The sequence below is a fragment of the Saccopteryx bilineata genome, chromosome 3, assembly GCF_036850765.1.
Source record: "Saccopteryx bilineata isolate mSacBil1 chromosome 3, mSacBil1_pri_phased_curated, whole genome shotgun sequence".
Lineage (NCBI taxonomy): Eukaryota > Metazoa > Chordata > Mammalia > Chiroptera > Emballonuridae > Saccopteryx > Saccopteryx bilineata.
Genome location: NC_089492.1, coordinates 27,964,151 through 27,980,256, shown reverse-complemented (window position 1 = coordinate 27,980,256; position 16,106 = coordinate 27,964,151).

Genomic DNA, 16,106 nt, shown 5'->3' with positions numbered 1-16,106 from the left:
CAACTAAGAGAACATGAACTTGAGTGCTGACCTCATGCCACAGTTCAACTCATTTCTCATAACCCTGCTTTCCCTTTTTCTTTAATAACTCATTGCTTTATCTGTTTATATTTTATGTTTTTTTGAAACCTACTTTAAATGTTTTTTAGAAAAATTAAGCAGTAAGTGATTAAATAATAAATATTCAACAAACTGTTCAGTGAGTATTCACTATGTGTGACAAAGCATTTATAAGTGAAATACTGTCATATTATGATTTTGGACACATGTTTTCCAGCTATGGAAAATAGGAACATGTACTTAATTGGTGATATCAGCTAAATCTAATCAGATATAGGGTGTATGAAACTTCTTCTATATCTCCTTGAATCTATTTAAATAGATTCAGAAACTTCCAGGCCTGGAGGTTAACCATGTTTGGTGAGAAAGGAATGATATGCCCAGGAGAAAATTTCACTCTGAAGAAAGATACTGGTATATGCTAATTTTTTAAATGGTCAATCTAAAATAACCCTAAATAGTAAATTATATGTTTTAGTTCCCTAGACATGCATATTGCAACTGTCATTTTATGGGCCCAATATCTTGCAACACACAAAATAAGGTTTGGCTCAAACTGTTGTGAGGATTTTTGTTATTTTGTTTTAGAATACACATATTAACACTTGCTCTAAAATATTTTCAGGTTAAATAAATGGTTCTCAGCTAAGAGTAATGCCCAAAGACACTTTTGGTTGTCACAACTGGGGATGCTGGTAGCACTGACATCTAATTGGGAGAGGTCAGGAATGCTGCTAAACATCCTGCAATGCACAGGACAGTGTCTCACAACAAAGACTTATCCAGTCCAAAATGTCACTAGTGCCAAGACTGAGAAACTCTGAGTTAAAGTCACATGCTGTGATGTAAAACTCACAGATCTTAACCAATAACTAGTGCAAGAGGTTAAAACAATGCAATACTGGGGGGGGGGGGGGAGGGGGATAATTGTTGATTTTCAATAACATTAGAGTCTTTCTGCAATTATGTCATTCACCTCTAGATATCCAACATCTAGCATAAAGCCCTTCCCATAAAGGCTTGTTGAAAGACAGATTAAATGAATGAATGATTAACAGTCATTATGAAAAAATACTACTGATTTCTAATACTGAAGGGAGTTGGCCTTTCTTCTTTGGAGGAAGTAACAGTCTGGCTGTTGAACTTCCCCTAGAGAAGGTCCCTTTTGTCTCTCTCTTACTTGGTTCTTATAGTAGTTAGAAATATAGAATACTTATAATAAGGTACTTATGAAAAGATTTGCCTGAAAATTCAATGAAATCCAGCACCTGTGAAATCTCAAGACATATAATATTGAAGATACAATCTAGTAGATGTTATATGCTATCTCATCTCCATTACCCCATACTCTCCTCATATTATACAAGCTCAAGGAACGAAGTACCTAGATGTGATGCCCTCTGCTTGTTTCAAGTGTTACTATAAAAACTATTTTGCTAAACAGCATTTCTGTATCTCCTGTGATATTATGGTTAAAGCCATTGTCTAGTGCAGTGTTTTTCAACCAGTGTGCCGCGGCACACTAGTGTGCCGTGGGGAAATTAATCATGGGTCCCCAAACTACAGCCTGCGTGCCGGATACGGCCCACAGAGGTTATTTATCCAGCCCGCCGCCTCCATCTGAACATAAACATTCCCCTCACAATCCCTCCAGCTATCAGCAACAGGAAGAGTGGAGGCACAGGGAATGCTCACTGACTAATCACCTTCTAGGTTTCATCCCAACCACTAGAGATGAACCAATAGTAGGCTGCCTCTCATCCACACCCAGGAAGGTCCTCGCTCGGGCTGCCGCACACTTGTCATTGTGTGGCCACAGTGAGTAGTTGAAGCTGCTACTCCTCTCCATTGTCCTGATTTCTAATCCTGGTCAGGACTGGAGGTAAATGTTGCCACCACTAGATGAAGCCTCAGCCTCAGCTGGTTATGTCTATCCTGATGGTGTATATAGATATTTGACCTTTTCCTTTTTAAAAGAGGCCCCCGCAGAGGGTGATACACAATGCATCACAATGCATCACAATGTTATCTAACTTTAAAGCTAAAGTTTTCTGATCTTCCTTTGGACAGTTTTTGGTTATCTGTTGCCAAGGAGTTCCCCATTCTGGCCAACAAAGCTATTTTGACATTGCTCCTGTTTTCAACCACATACCTATGTGAGCTGAGCTTCTCAAGCTTGACTGCGATAAAAACTAAAAACAGAGAGAACCTGAGAACTGTTGAGGAAGAGCTTCGTGTGTGTCTTTCTACCATTCCTTCCAGGATATCCCTTTTGTGTTCATCGGAACAGGCCCACGTTTCACACTAAGTGAGTATAAATACATTTAGAAACTATATTATTAACTATATGTATAATATGTACTGTGTTAGGGTGTCATTTTGTGTCATTTTGGTAGGTGGTGTGCCCCAGGATTTTGTAAATGTAAAAATTGTGCCGCTGCTCAAAAAAGATTGAAAATCACTGGTCTAATGCATCACATAATATTTTTATGCAAAACACATGCTATTAACTCACAGTCAAGATTTGTTTCAGGGAACAGAAATGCCTCAGCATATTTTTTCTCTTGTCAAAAACACAAAACTATATATATAACCAACTATTTTTGTATTTCACCTTGGCTACAAGAAAAATAAGCTGTCTGAAATTGTTTGTGATTTCTGACACTGTTTCCTGAATGGCTAAAACGGTATACCCTGGAACCAAGCTGCCTGGATTCAAAACCCCAAGTCACCAATCACTAGCTGAGGACTTCACTTTTCTGTGCCTCAGTTTCTTCATAGGCAAAATAAAGATAATAATTAAAAACAATAACTTAAGGTTATTGTTATGATTTAAATTGTTAACTGTTAAATACTTAAAATAGTACCTATCCAGCACATAGGAAGCCCCTGGTAAGTATCACCTACTGTTAGTGTTGTTTTCTTCATCCAGTTCCAAATCTACTATTTTTTTCTAGGAGCCTTTGACTGGTAGGCTTTATAAGGCCACAGCCTTATAAATAGCTCACCAATGAACTGTCAATCTCTAGAAGAATGTCGAACATACAATATGCCTTTTAAAAAATGTAATGTGAATAAAAGAATGGAAGCTAGCTTGCACTTTATCTGCAGATAGACAAAACATTTGAAGCTTGACCCTCCAATAAAAAATATGTCCAGAGAACCAAGATGAATGTGGTATAAAACTGAAAAAGTCTAGACTGCAAGTGCTGATGAAATAATATTATACTTACTACATTTAAATGTTACTTTCAGTTTAGAGGTAGATCAGAAGGAATAAAATGAGAATATTTCCTTTAAGAGTCAATTAGAAAATTACTTAAGAACCATTTTCATTGCAGGTGGTACAGACTCTGATGCTAGAACAAAAATTTTTGCACTCTACATAATAAATACAAAGAGAAGTGGGACAGAAACTCTTCTACAGGAGTTTATCATCCAGCTTCTGAGTAATGCAGAGTTTAGTTAAGTTACTGGAGAATTCAGGTGCTTTTCTGTAATTATGTGATAAATACACAATGTTGGACATGTTATTTTTTACTAAGAATTTGCTCATTTCAGTTTAGGATCATTTTATTTGTCTATAAGAGAGCATATATCTTGATCAAATTTAGCTTCCCCCCCCCCATTTTTTCTGAAGCTGGAAACAGGGAGAGACAGTCAGACAGACTCCCACATGCGCCCGACCGGGATCCACCCGGCACGCCCACCAGGGGTGACGCTCTGCCCACCAGGGGGTGATGCTCTGCCCATCCTGGGCATCGCCATGTTGCGACCAGAGCCACTCTAGCTCCTGGGGCAGAGGTCACAGAGCCATCCCCAGCGCCCGGGCCATCTTTGGTCCAATGGAGCCTTGGCTGAGGGAGGGGAAGAGAGAGACAGAGAGGGAAAGCGAGGCGGAGGGGTGGAGAAGCAAATGGGCGCTTCTCCTGTGTGCCCTGGCCGGGAATCGAACCCGGGTCCCCCGCACGCTAGGCCGACGCTCTACCGCTGAGCCAACCGGCCAGGGTTCAAATTTAGCTTTTTTATACAGTGTGGAAATAAAGTCATGGTGCACTTTTGACTGGTCACAGGAAAGCAACAAAAGATGATGGAAATATGAAATCTGCACCAAGTAAAAGGAAAACCCTCCCAGTTTCTGTAGGATGATGTGGCAGCATGTGGGTGTGCTTGCGCAGATGATGACGTAACACCGTGTATACAGTGGAGCAGCCCACGGCCATGCCAGTCTAGATGTGGACGGTACAGAGGAAAGTTCAGTGTGTTCTGTGGCTCGCTAAATTCAAATCTGTGACCAAAGTGCAATGTGGATATCAGCATGTTTATAACGAAGCGCCACCACATAGGAATAACATTACTCGGTGGGATAAGCAGTTGAAGGAAACGGGCAGTTTGGTGGAGAAACCCCGTTCTGGTAGGCCATCAGTCAGTGACGAGTCTGTAGAGGCTATACGGGATAGCTACCTAAGGAGCCCTAAAAAATCTGTGCATGAGCCCACATTGAACTGCACTGACTAGATATGAAACTGGGAGAGTTTTCCTTTTATTTGGTGCAGATTTCACATTTCTATCATCTTTTGTCGCTTTCCTCTGACCGGTCAAAAGTGTACCATGACTTTACGGACACACTGTATAATCCTATCAGTGAGCACTAGAGTAATTCAATGGGATTTCCAGGGAGCAAAGGAAGCCCCAACAACTTCAAACTGTATATTTTCTTAGATATTTAACATGAGAATTAAATTGTCTTAAAAAAACCTAATTTTTCAAAACTATTCTATTATTATCCAGGCACCACATAAATTACATCTTGCCAAATGTTGGAAATAAAGTTTTTGATCCTGTCATAAATATGTCTAAGAAACCATATAGTGTATAATTAATTGAAAAACAAATCTCACCTGCTGCCCATCCTTTAACCAATAAGGGGAGCAATGTGCTTTTGTTGAAGGTTTATTTGCAGAGATGAATCCTTATTCAGTGGAAATGAGATTGTAAGTAAGGTATTGATGGAAAAGCTATATAAAAGGATTACATTCCTATGGTTTGCTCTCCAAACTGTCCCAAAGTTAAAGAAAGCCAACATTTGAAGGAAGACAACAGGATGAATACTTTCAGCTCTGTGGCAAGAGGCATTGCAGAAATCTACATGATTCCAGTAATATCTTTCTAATTTTCTATGAAATTATGAAACTGATTATTAGCTGTGCTGTGTTACTATGCTCATGTTATATCATATATTTATATATATATTAATTTTATTTTTCTCTGTCTCTCTCTCTTGATCATTTTACAGAATTTCAGGGCTGGAAGAGAAGCTGATTCTCTACCATTAAGTTGCTTTGTTAACATTCCCAATTATTATCTGATTTTGAGGATCATTCCAAAGTGATACACCCATCATCTGATACACTTTTAGTTTTCTAAAGTTTACAAAATGTACAATGTTTTAGTTTTTTAATATGTAATGAGAACAACTGATATCCTTTGTAAATTGTTTGATGAGCTTTCTTTTCCTGTTGCCTTAGAGCAGTGGTTCTCAACCTTTCTAATGCAGTGACCCCGCAATACAGTCCCTCATGTTGCGGTGACCCCAAACCAAAAAATAATTTTGGTGGCTACTTCATAACTGTAATTTTGCTACAGTTATGATTCGGAATGTAAATACCTGATATGCATTATGTATTTTCCGATGGCTTTAGGCAACCCCGCTGGGGTCACGACCCACAGGTTGAGAACTGCTGCCTTAGATAGTGACAGGCAAAGTTTTCCTCCCTCTCTACCCCTGTTTTGGCTTTGTTTTCTCTGAAGAATATAAAGATTGCTTGAATATATTTTGAGACTTAAATCATAGGAGAGAGGTAGAGAACAGGGGCATGTAGTAAGATTTGGTTGAATATCAGGCACTATGGTAGGATCTTTGTAATATATTGTTATCTAATTTCCCCAAGAACTTTGTGTGGTTTGTATTGTTACGTCTATATAGAAGGATAAATGGAGGCTCAAAAATATTTGGCAACTTATCCAGTCACACAGCTAGCAAGTATCAGAAGCAGGCTTTCCCTTCCAAATCTATGCCTAGTGCCCAATACATCACACAGGCAGAAACAGGTAATCTGGCAAGCCTTGTCCTGATTTACTTTGTGCTAATCTGGCACTTACCACCAAGGAAATGATCATACCTTGTCTCATTCTTATTATAGTCACCATGCATAATACTTGCTCACTTTATCCTAAGAGCATTCTAGGTTGGGCTGCCTAAAAGAGGTTCAGTTGTAAAACTGCTCCCAGAAAACAGAGGCATATGGAAAATAATGATGTATAAGAATTCTCTGATTGAGATTTATGATTAAACAGGAATTGCAGCAGCACCTCTTAACTAAAGATGGAAACCTGAAGAATTCAGCATTTGTACACATTTCATTTCTAGGTCCACCTTGTCTATAGGCAGAATGAGAAAACATTATTTAATTTAATCTTTCTAAAAAAATGATATTGGTACTATGATTTTCTGCATTTTTAAGATTATCAAGAAACCAACATTTAATATAATTAAGTACTATTTCCAAGATCACATGCTAAAATCTCTGTACTATAACATCAATATCTGTTTAAGTTTAGTCCTTTCTTGAAGTCCTGAAACATTTCCTTTTTCCTACAGCTCATTTCATACTGTCAATCTGATGGGTCCTTCACCACACTTTGCCACATGGCAGCCAACCTCCTTATCACCACCACTTATTTAAATTTTCCCTCCTGCTCTTAGATCTTCCCTCAATCTGCTCAATGATCCCACAAAATGTTTTTGATAGTAGTACTATCTAATTAGAGATCCTCAAATTATTCTCTCCATAGAACTTTTCCATGCACTTGAAATCAAAAGAGGTACTGTATTTTACTCATTTATTGTGACATTTTGATTCATAGATATTCCCATTGTTAGGCCCCCAGTAAATATGCCGAATGGAAAATTAAAGCCCATTTATGTGACAGATGGAGTCTTGATGACTTTGATATAATCATTAAACAAACATTGTTTGGCACCTGTTATGTTTAAGATTTTGTGCTAAGTTAAGTGTTCATGTGCTCAGAAGGGTGACATTAATAAAACACAGCCTAACTTATTTGGTTTGGTTCCTTCCTAAGTTGAACATGATTGCAGGTATGCCAGGTAACCACTCTGTTTTTCAGTTTCTTATTTTATAATAAGGGGATTAATTGATTTCAAAAGTCCCTTCTAGTTGTATAGGTCTATGATTCAGTGTGGTTCTGCCACACCCTAAATTGAGAAGTCATCTCTCTTAATTTTCTAAATTAGAAATATTTTAATTTTCATAGTCATACAACTTAAAGAAAACTTTTAAAATCATACATGAATGACAAGAACTATCTTGGATGCATTCTAGATAAAATAAATAACAATATATTGGTTTAAGTATAAGTGAATCATAAACATAAGGATTATATTTCTCCTAAAAAATATGCCTAAAATATCAAATGATATTTTCTTGGCAAAATGTATGTAGGATTGTATTAAACCCAAGACATTTGCAAAATCAAATGATACACTGAGAACAGGATATTCACACAGGATCTATACCTATGAGATAAAGTAAATTGAGGCAATTTGTTATGTATTACAGGCTAAGGAGCTCTGTTGTTATATTCCCCTGATACTAAAGTAAAACTAAATTTGAAACTTAATAGTCTATTTAAAGACCCAAACCACAGAGATCTTACTACTCCCCATTTCCATTGTATGTACTTCTTTGCCCAATAGTTAAATTCTCCTACACCACTTGCCTCTTCATTAATCATTTCTTTCAGATTGTCTTAACCGGACACTTGCTCTTTCCATATGTTCTCTTTGTCCTGTCACGTGTAGAAGTTTTTTCTCTCAAACACCACATATTTCAGAATTTTCAAACAACTTTCAGCTCATGACTTCCTCATCTTCGAATAAATATACAAACAAACAAATCAGTACATGTATACTCCCTTGAAGTTCTTGGCAATTGACTATACATTCTTTCCTTATTTTCTGATATTATGTCCTATTATTCTCCTGATCACTTCCCTCAAGTCAATATAACCTTTGCACCTGTTCAAATAATTTATTTCCTGTTATTCTGAGTAATGTCATCATCACTTGGATGACTCATCCAAATATGCACAAATAGGGGAAATAAATGGTGATGGACAAAGACTTGATTTGGGGGTGGTAAACACACAATTTGGTGTATAGAGATGTGTTGTATGTAGAATTGGGCAACTGAAACCTATATAATTATGTTAACCAGTGTCACCCAAATAAAATTTCATTAATAAAATCTTTGAAACTTAATTCTCTTTCACTCCACTTGTGATCTTTCTCACAAACCCACCAGATATGCTCTACTTATATTTTTCCACTTCTGAAATTAGAAAAGCCTTCTCTCTACTTTGAGACTACAGTTTTCTATCTTTCCCACAAATCTCTTCAATTTCATTAGACTTCAATTCACAGATCTTTCTGCTTTCTCCCCAATTAGCCACTACTTTTTTCTTTTCCACATCTAGGATCCATTGCTTCAAAACTTCTTCCTTGATACTATCCTTGCAAACATCTCAATTTTGAATGAAATCAACTAGGTTGAGAATGCTGTTTAGAAAACCACACAACTGGGCACTGAACCAATAGTTTAGTTCTTTCTTCCCTTCCCTAGCAAGACCTGGAGATTATTATGCTAAATAAAATAAGTCAGTCAGGGAAAGACAAGTATCATATGCTTTCACTTATACGTGGAATCTGATGAACAAAAATCTGATGAACAGAGGCATGGATACATGGAACAGACTGACAGCTGTCAGAGGTGAGGGGTTCAGGGGCTGGATGAAAGAAAGTGAAGCGATTAAGCAGAATAAAAAAGTATATATGTACGTATAAAACACATAGACACAGAAAACAGCGTGGTGATACCAGAGGGAAAGAGGAATGGAGGTGGGCAAAGGAGGGGTAATTGAGGATTGAAAGAGACTTTGCTTTGTGAGATGGGCACACAATGCAGTGTGCAGATGTTATGTTGACTTGCACACTGGAAATCTGTATGGTTTTGTGAACCAATGTCACCCCAATAAATTCAATAAAAAAAGAAAAAGAATAAAGCAATTGAGTCATATGCAATATTAACCATTCCTTCTTGAAGCCGTTCTTTCCTTACACTTCAACTCACTCTATTTTCTCAACAAAGAAAATACAATTGATCAGAGAGGTAGTCTGCAAAGTTTGGAGAAAAGATAGAGAGAAACCACGTAAGAAGATCAGTTGATCTTTTTATACTTTACATCCTTAGAGTGAACTTGAAATCCTCTCTCTTTTACAAGGAGTTGAGGAGTGGCCTGCTATTACCCATCAATTTCATCAGGAGGTAAAGGGCTAGACTCTTGTTCTCATTTTTAACTTTGGACCCAACACAGTAGGGGTTCAAACAATATTCATTGAATGTATGAATAAATGGCTGGGTAATGATCAGGGAATTTCTGACAAATATTTGTAAATTCAAACTTCTAGCTAATTGTTTCAGCTGCGTGTTTGTTGTATGTAGAGACCTACCTGTTGTTTCAGCAAACTATCTCAAACCATTTTCATGTGTCTTTGGTTTTAATATAACTCAACATACACTCTGCCAAGTATATTTCTCTATAGATTTTAAACACAGAATTCTTTCAGGGGAAATTTAATCCTAATGTTTATGATTCATTTACACTTAAATCATCAAAACATCACTTAAGAATCCCACTTGGTTACCTAATTTTATTATTCCCTAACTGGATAATGTTTGTATATTTAAAACAAAATTATTATTTGCCCTTAATTTTAGATACTTTTCTCAATTATACACTTTGTGTCTTGTATGTAACAAGCCAAAATAAAACTAAAATACACTCTGAATAAAGCATACTTCAATCTTTATATATATTAAGGGATAATGTTTTCGTATAAGATAATTGAAACAAGAAATGAGAAGTTTAAAAGTATTCTTTTAAATAAAGGCTTATTTAGTGGTTGATGTATAATAGAAGTCATTCTTAATGTAGGAAAATCCTTTGGTCAATTTAGCAGTGTTTATTAGTCCCGGTCATTTTTAAATAAATCAGTTGTCAATGTCATGAAAAAAGGAGTGCAGCGTTGAAACAGAAAATCAAGTTTCTATTCTAAAAGTGGTAACGACCTGAAATAGACGGAGAACTAGAGAAAGGTACTCAAGTTTCCTGGAATTTAATTTTTCTTTCCATGCCACTTTCACTTTGTCTTTTTTTTTCTATTCCAAAGTCACCTTTTAAAAAGGGTTTTTCCTAATCACTTCAGACAAAATAGACATTTCCTCCCACTTTGTCATTTTCTTCTTCCCCTGCCTTATTCTTACCATAGTAAGAATATATTATTATAATAAAATCACTACCTAGATTTAGAAAATATACCTATTAATTTATCTATGTCAAATTCTCCCCAAAAGGCAGGGAGGCAGGGACTTTGGTTTCTTCACTACTATATCTCCCAATATTTTGTTGAATCAATAACTGAATATTCATAGTTAGTATTTAAATAGTTTTTTGTTTTTGTTTTTGTTTTGTTTTGTCATTTCATCTAACTGAGTTCTGTAATATGCTAAGGTGAAAACTCATTGGCAATCATTACTGATAAGAAAAGGAAGAATAATTCTCTCCATATTATTTATTCTGGTTCAATGTCAGAACTAATGTTCCTCACTTCTGCTTCATGTATGGCTTAAAAATATTCAAAGGCTTGGGATTAGACATAGAAAAAAAAATCTTTGTTGTTGCTTTGATAGAGAAACAGGAGAAGGTCAATATTTGGATTCCTGACTATGTAGAAAATAGGATGCTCTAATCTGGATATAGCCACTAAATATAAATAAAAACTGACTTCTTGTTAACATTACATTCAGCAATATGAATTGTTTCATCAAAACAGCATCTTCACATTTTAGAACACAAAAAATAAATTATTTACCTAAAAAAACTCTTATTTTCTAAATATTATGTAGATGATAGAAACTAGGGATGGGATGTGGACAGTATAGAGGTTATTTTGACAATTTTTACTTAAAATTTTATCCAATCCTTATTATCTAATTTTTATTAGCTTCTAAATAAAGTGATAGAATAAAAATAATACTAAACATATGCTAGGTTCCATGAATTTTGTGTGCTAAGTACTTTGTGTAAATTTCCTATTTAATACTCCTATCAAGAAAAAAAAAAAACTTCAGAAAGTTTAACTATCTTGCTCAAGGTTACCTTGCTTTTGTCTGAGAAAGATTGGCTTCCTGACCATTCTGTCATAATAAACAGTTTACACAGCACAAGTGCACTATTAGGCATCACGCTCTATCTCAACACACAAAGCATGACCCTAATGCCCTCAGACAACATGGTCTAGTTGCTGAACTCTTCAAAAATGTGGTGAAGCACTTAGCACACAAAATAGATTTTGTTTTTAAAGAAAAGATACACATTTTATTAGTGTCTATAAGGAACTTGGGAAACCTTAAAAATCATATTTCTGATCATGAAACATTATTGTAATAACCAGAAAAATAAATCAATTTTATTTTTTTATTATTATTATTATTTGTACTTTTCTGAAGTGAGAAGCAGGGAGGCAGAGACAGATTCCTGCATGCGCCTGGCTGGGATCCACCCAGCAAGCCCACCAGGGGTGACGCTCTGCTCATCTGGGGCCATTGCTCTGTTGCAACTGAAGCCATTCTAGTGCCTGAGGCGAGACCATCAAGCCATCCTCAGCACCTGAGGCCAACTTTGCTCCAATGGAGCCCTGGCTGCAGAAAGAAAAAGAAAGGAGAAGGGAGGGGTTGGAGAAGCAGATAGGGGCCTCCCCTGTGTGCCCTGGCTGGGAATCAAACCCAGGACTTCCACACACCGGGTTGACGCTCTACTACTGAGCCAATCGGCCAGGGAAAAATAAATATATTTTAAAGCTAAATCTCCTTCCTTCGCACAGCCAAGATAGAGCAGGAAGCACAGGGAGTAAGACAGAGCATTGTTGAAGCCAGCTATATGAAGTAAGGTCTTCAGCCTTGTGCTCAGACCACAGTCCACATTTTCACTATGGCTGTTGTGGTTGTAAAGATTTATAAGGCACTCACAGTGATTATCATGCACATATCACATATACTCTAGCTTGGCATTTGTTATTCTGACTATATACATAGATGGGCATGGCTACCCTATGCTTTGGCCTAATAAATGGCCTTGGTTTTCAGGAATATGACACTGATTTCTAGCTTAAGAGGGAATGATCGGGTATCTTAACAGAAAATAAAGAGCTAAAATGTATTTTTCTCTTTATCTCCTATTTCTAAGATAATTCCCATAATCTGAACCTTAGATATCAGTATCTCCCATGCTAGTTTGTTACAACTAAGGTTGTAGTGGAAACAACCAATCAAAGACTTTGCCTGAAAACTGGCATTAAACCAATAGTTGAACTCATTATCCGCTCCTTGACTGTTAAACATACAAACAGTTGACATGTATGACCATACTAACCAAAAGATTAAGTGTCCAGGGATCACTTTAAATAATGGCAAGACCAGTATTACCAAAACTATAAAAATGATCCATACAAAAAAGACACTGGTATCAAGACTATAAAACTTCATATATCGTTAATTTTTGATAATTTTTTTTTGGCTTTGACCCTGATAATCCCCCCAAAAACAGGCTGAGAATTTATACTATTTCTGTTACAACCATCCTTTGTTTAGAAGTCATGCACTTTATATTAACTAAGAGGCAGCTGTTAAATATTGCTTTTAATTTCAGAATATCCATAAGGAAGAAAACCCAGTCCACATAGCAGAAGAGAGAAGAATGAAATCAAATATTAAAGCCAATTCCTTAATAACAGGCAGTACTCAGAAGAGATATACATTTGTAATTCACCTTTTTTTTTTTCTAGCTGGGTGGATATAGTCATTTAGCAGAGAATGTCAGAGTCACAAAGTGGCTTAAATTCTCAGGTCTAAAGAGCTAGACTGTTTGGCACATATTTCTTCAGAAAAGTAACTCTATATGTGTGGTTCTATAGAAAACTAAGCTTCTCTTTACTTCAGTTAATTTAGTCCAATGCCATACACACCCAGGCAGAAGGTTTTGTTCTCAAGGATCGTTTAAACTCTCCATTACTAGTAAAGAGTGGATGAAACTAGAGCTTTAAAAATAGACCTTTGCTGGTTATTTCATAAGTCATCCCCTTTCCCTAATTATTGAATTAAAATATCATAATTTCTCTCCTATACAATAAAATTAGTATCAAGGGAGTTATTTGGTTTATAAAAATTGTATCACTACACAAGTATTCCTATTTTATCAATCTAAGGGTCTCACAATTTGTTTAAAAATCTTTTTCTTAATAAGTAACCACTAAATAGATCCTGTTTAATTGTTTTAAAGCCAATTTAGTATTTTCCAGATATTTTGACTCAGACCTATGCTAAGTATCTAGGTAACATGCTGACCTGAATTCTAAAAAATTATTTTACTTGATCTATATAATAAAAATGATCTGCATAAATGAGTACAGGTCCTGAATAACTGTATGAAAAATGTATATACTGCCTAACCATATTTCCAGCTATTATCTTTCTCCACAAAAATAACAATTTCCTACATCTGATGTTAGGTTGCCCCTTTTGCTTTCTTCTGTTGCCACATGCCCTTTTACCTGATGTTGCCTGTTAGAATAAAGAACAAAGAAGACTGCATTATTGAGACAACAAAAAACGTAAACCAATATTCTATCAGATAAAGCTCTAGGGTAAAAGGGGAACTGAAAATTATGTATAAATTGTGTCTCTGCTTTTAATATCTGACTCTCTCAACACTACAGAATTACTCTAATATGGGAATATCAGGCCCTGAGGAGGCAGGCAGGCTTTCTGGCTCTCCTCCAATCATCTGTAGGCAGATCCTTTTTGTCTATCCAGCCCATTCCAATTCAAATGAATGGTAATGAAATGCCATTTTGAAGCTGAACAGACACAGAAATATTTTCTTTCTCTCTTTCTCTTCACTTTTAATTTTCAACATTAGTTTTATTTCTTAATCTTACCAAAATAATATACCTCAAAATGTGAGTATAAAATATATATGGGCCCTGGCTGATTGGTTCAGTGATAGAGCATCAGCTCAGCATGTGGAAGTCCCAGATTTGATTTCCAGTCAGGGCACACAAGAGAAGCAACCATCTGCTTCTCCATTTCTCCCCTCCTCTTCTCTCTCTCTCTCTCTTTCTCTCTCTCTCTCTCTGTCTCTGAATCTCTGTCTCTCTCAGCCCCTCCTGCAGCCATGGCTCCATTGGAGCAAGTTGGCCCCAGGCACTGAGGATGGCCATGGCCTTGTCTCAGGTGATAAAATAGCTTAGTTGCTGAGCAGCAGAGCATCACCCGGTAGGGGGCTTGCCAGGTGCATCCTGGTCAGGACTCATGTGGGAGTCTGTCTCCCTCCCTCCCTGCTTTTCAATTAATAAAAAACAAACAAACAATAAAACATATATTAGCCTTTAAGGAACTTCTTGCAAATTTCCTTCCAGGTTCTGCTTGCTGGTTGAAGGGTTTCAGCCAGAATGGTGCTTGTGCTATAGCTGACCGTTTTTTAATAAAAAATAATTCTAAAGTGAGCTCACTTTTTTTGCCTTTTATCTGGTCTACACTCCCACTATTTCCCTTCAAACAGAAGAAAACAGCCAATCTCCTTCTCCACCTCCTTCTTCTCTCCCTGCACAGTTCTTCTTTCCTGAGGAGAAGCAGATCAGAGGCCAAAAGCCCTGAAGGAGAAATCTATAACCAAGGATCTAGCAAAAGTAATAAAAAGTCTCACAGGAATTATGCAGTTCTGGACAAGTAATTTAAATGTTGATGCCTCTGTTACATTATTTATCTAATCAACTGACAACATAAAACCAAAAATCTTCTAATGCCTTACGTACGTCTTTCAAAAGGACTTTTTTCAATTTTATTTTATTGAGGTGACACTGGTTAACACAATTAGACAGGTCTCAGGTGCCCGATTCTACAGCACGTCTCTGTACACCGTGTTGTGTGTTCAGCCCCTCAAGTCAAGTCTTCGTCCTTCAACATTTATCCCCCCTCCACCCTCTTGCATCCCCCCCAGAAGATCTTTAGGAAAATCAAGATATTTTATATAGGTCTTTTTAATTTGTAAAAAAAAATAAAATATAATTTACATACAATGAAATGCACAGCTATTACATATTGGGTGAATTTTGACAAACACATATATCCATGTAACTCTTCTCCATATCAAATATAGATCATTTCCACTGTTTGCTCATGCCTATTCTATTCCTTTTCATGGTCTTGCCATATTGCATCCCAACCACCATCTGCAGAGGCCACTAACAAACTTAATTTCTTTTACAATAAATGGTTTAGCTTGTTCTACATATAAATAGATTCACAGAGATACTCTTCCATGTCTGGTTTCCTTTGCTCATAATAATATTTTTGAGATTTACCCTGTTGTCGCTTGTATCAGTAGGTTATTCCTGTTTTATGGCTCTTTAAGATCCCGTTGCTATCTCCTCATTCCTATCCTTTATTCCTTTTCCATTGTTCCTTAATATTCCATTGCATGAAATAACACAGTTCATTTGCTTATTTTCCTGATGGTTTATTGTTTTGCCTTTTATGAATAAAGCTATCATATACATTTTTTGAGAAAATTTATCTTAAGAAGTTTAGGAGTACAATTGTTGGATCAGAAGTTCAACATGTTTGACTTAGAAACTGACAGTTTTTCAAAGTAGTTGTGCCATTTTACATTTCCAACAATAATATATGGCTCCTCTACACTCTTGCCATCATTTGGTGTTAATCTGCTTGATTTTAGTAATTTTCATGATATGAACTGATATCTCATTATGATATTAATTACCATTTTTCTAATGACTAATATGGTTGAGCACTTTTTTATAAGATGGTTGGTTGCTTATATATTTT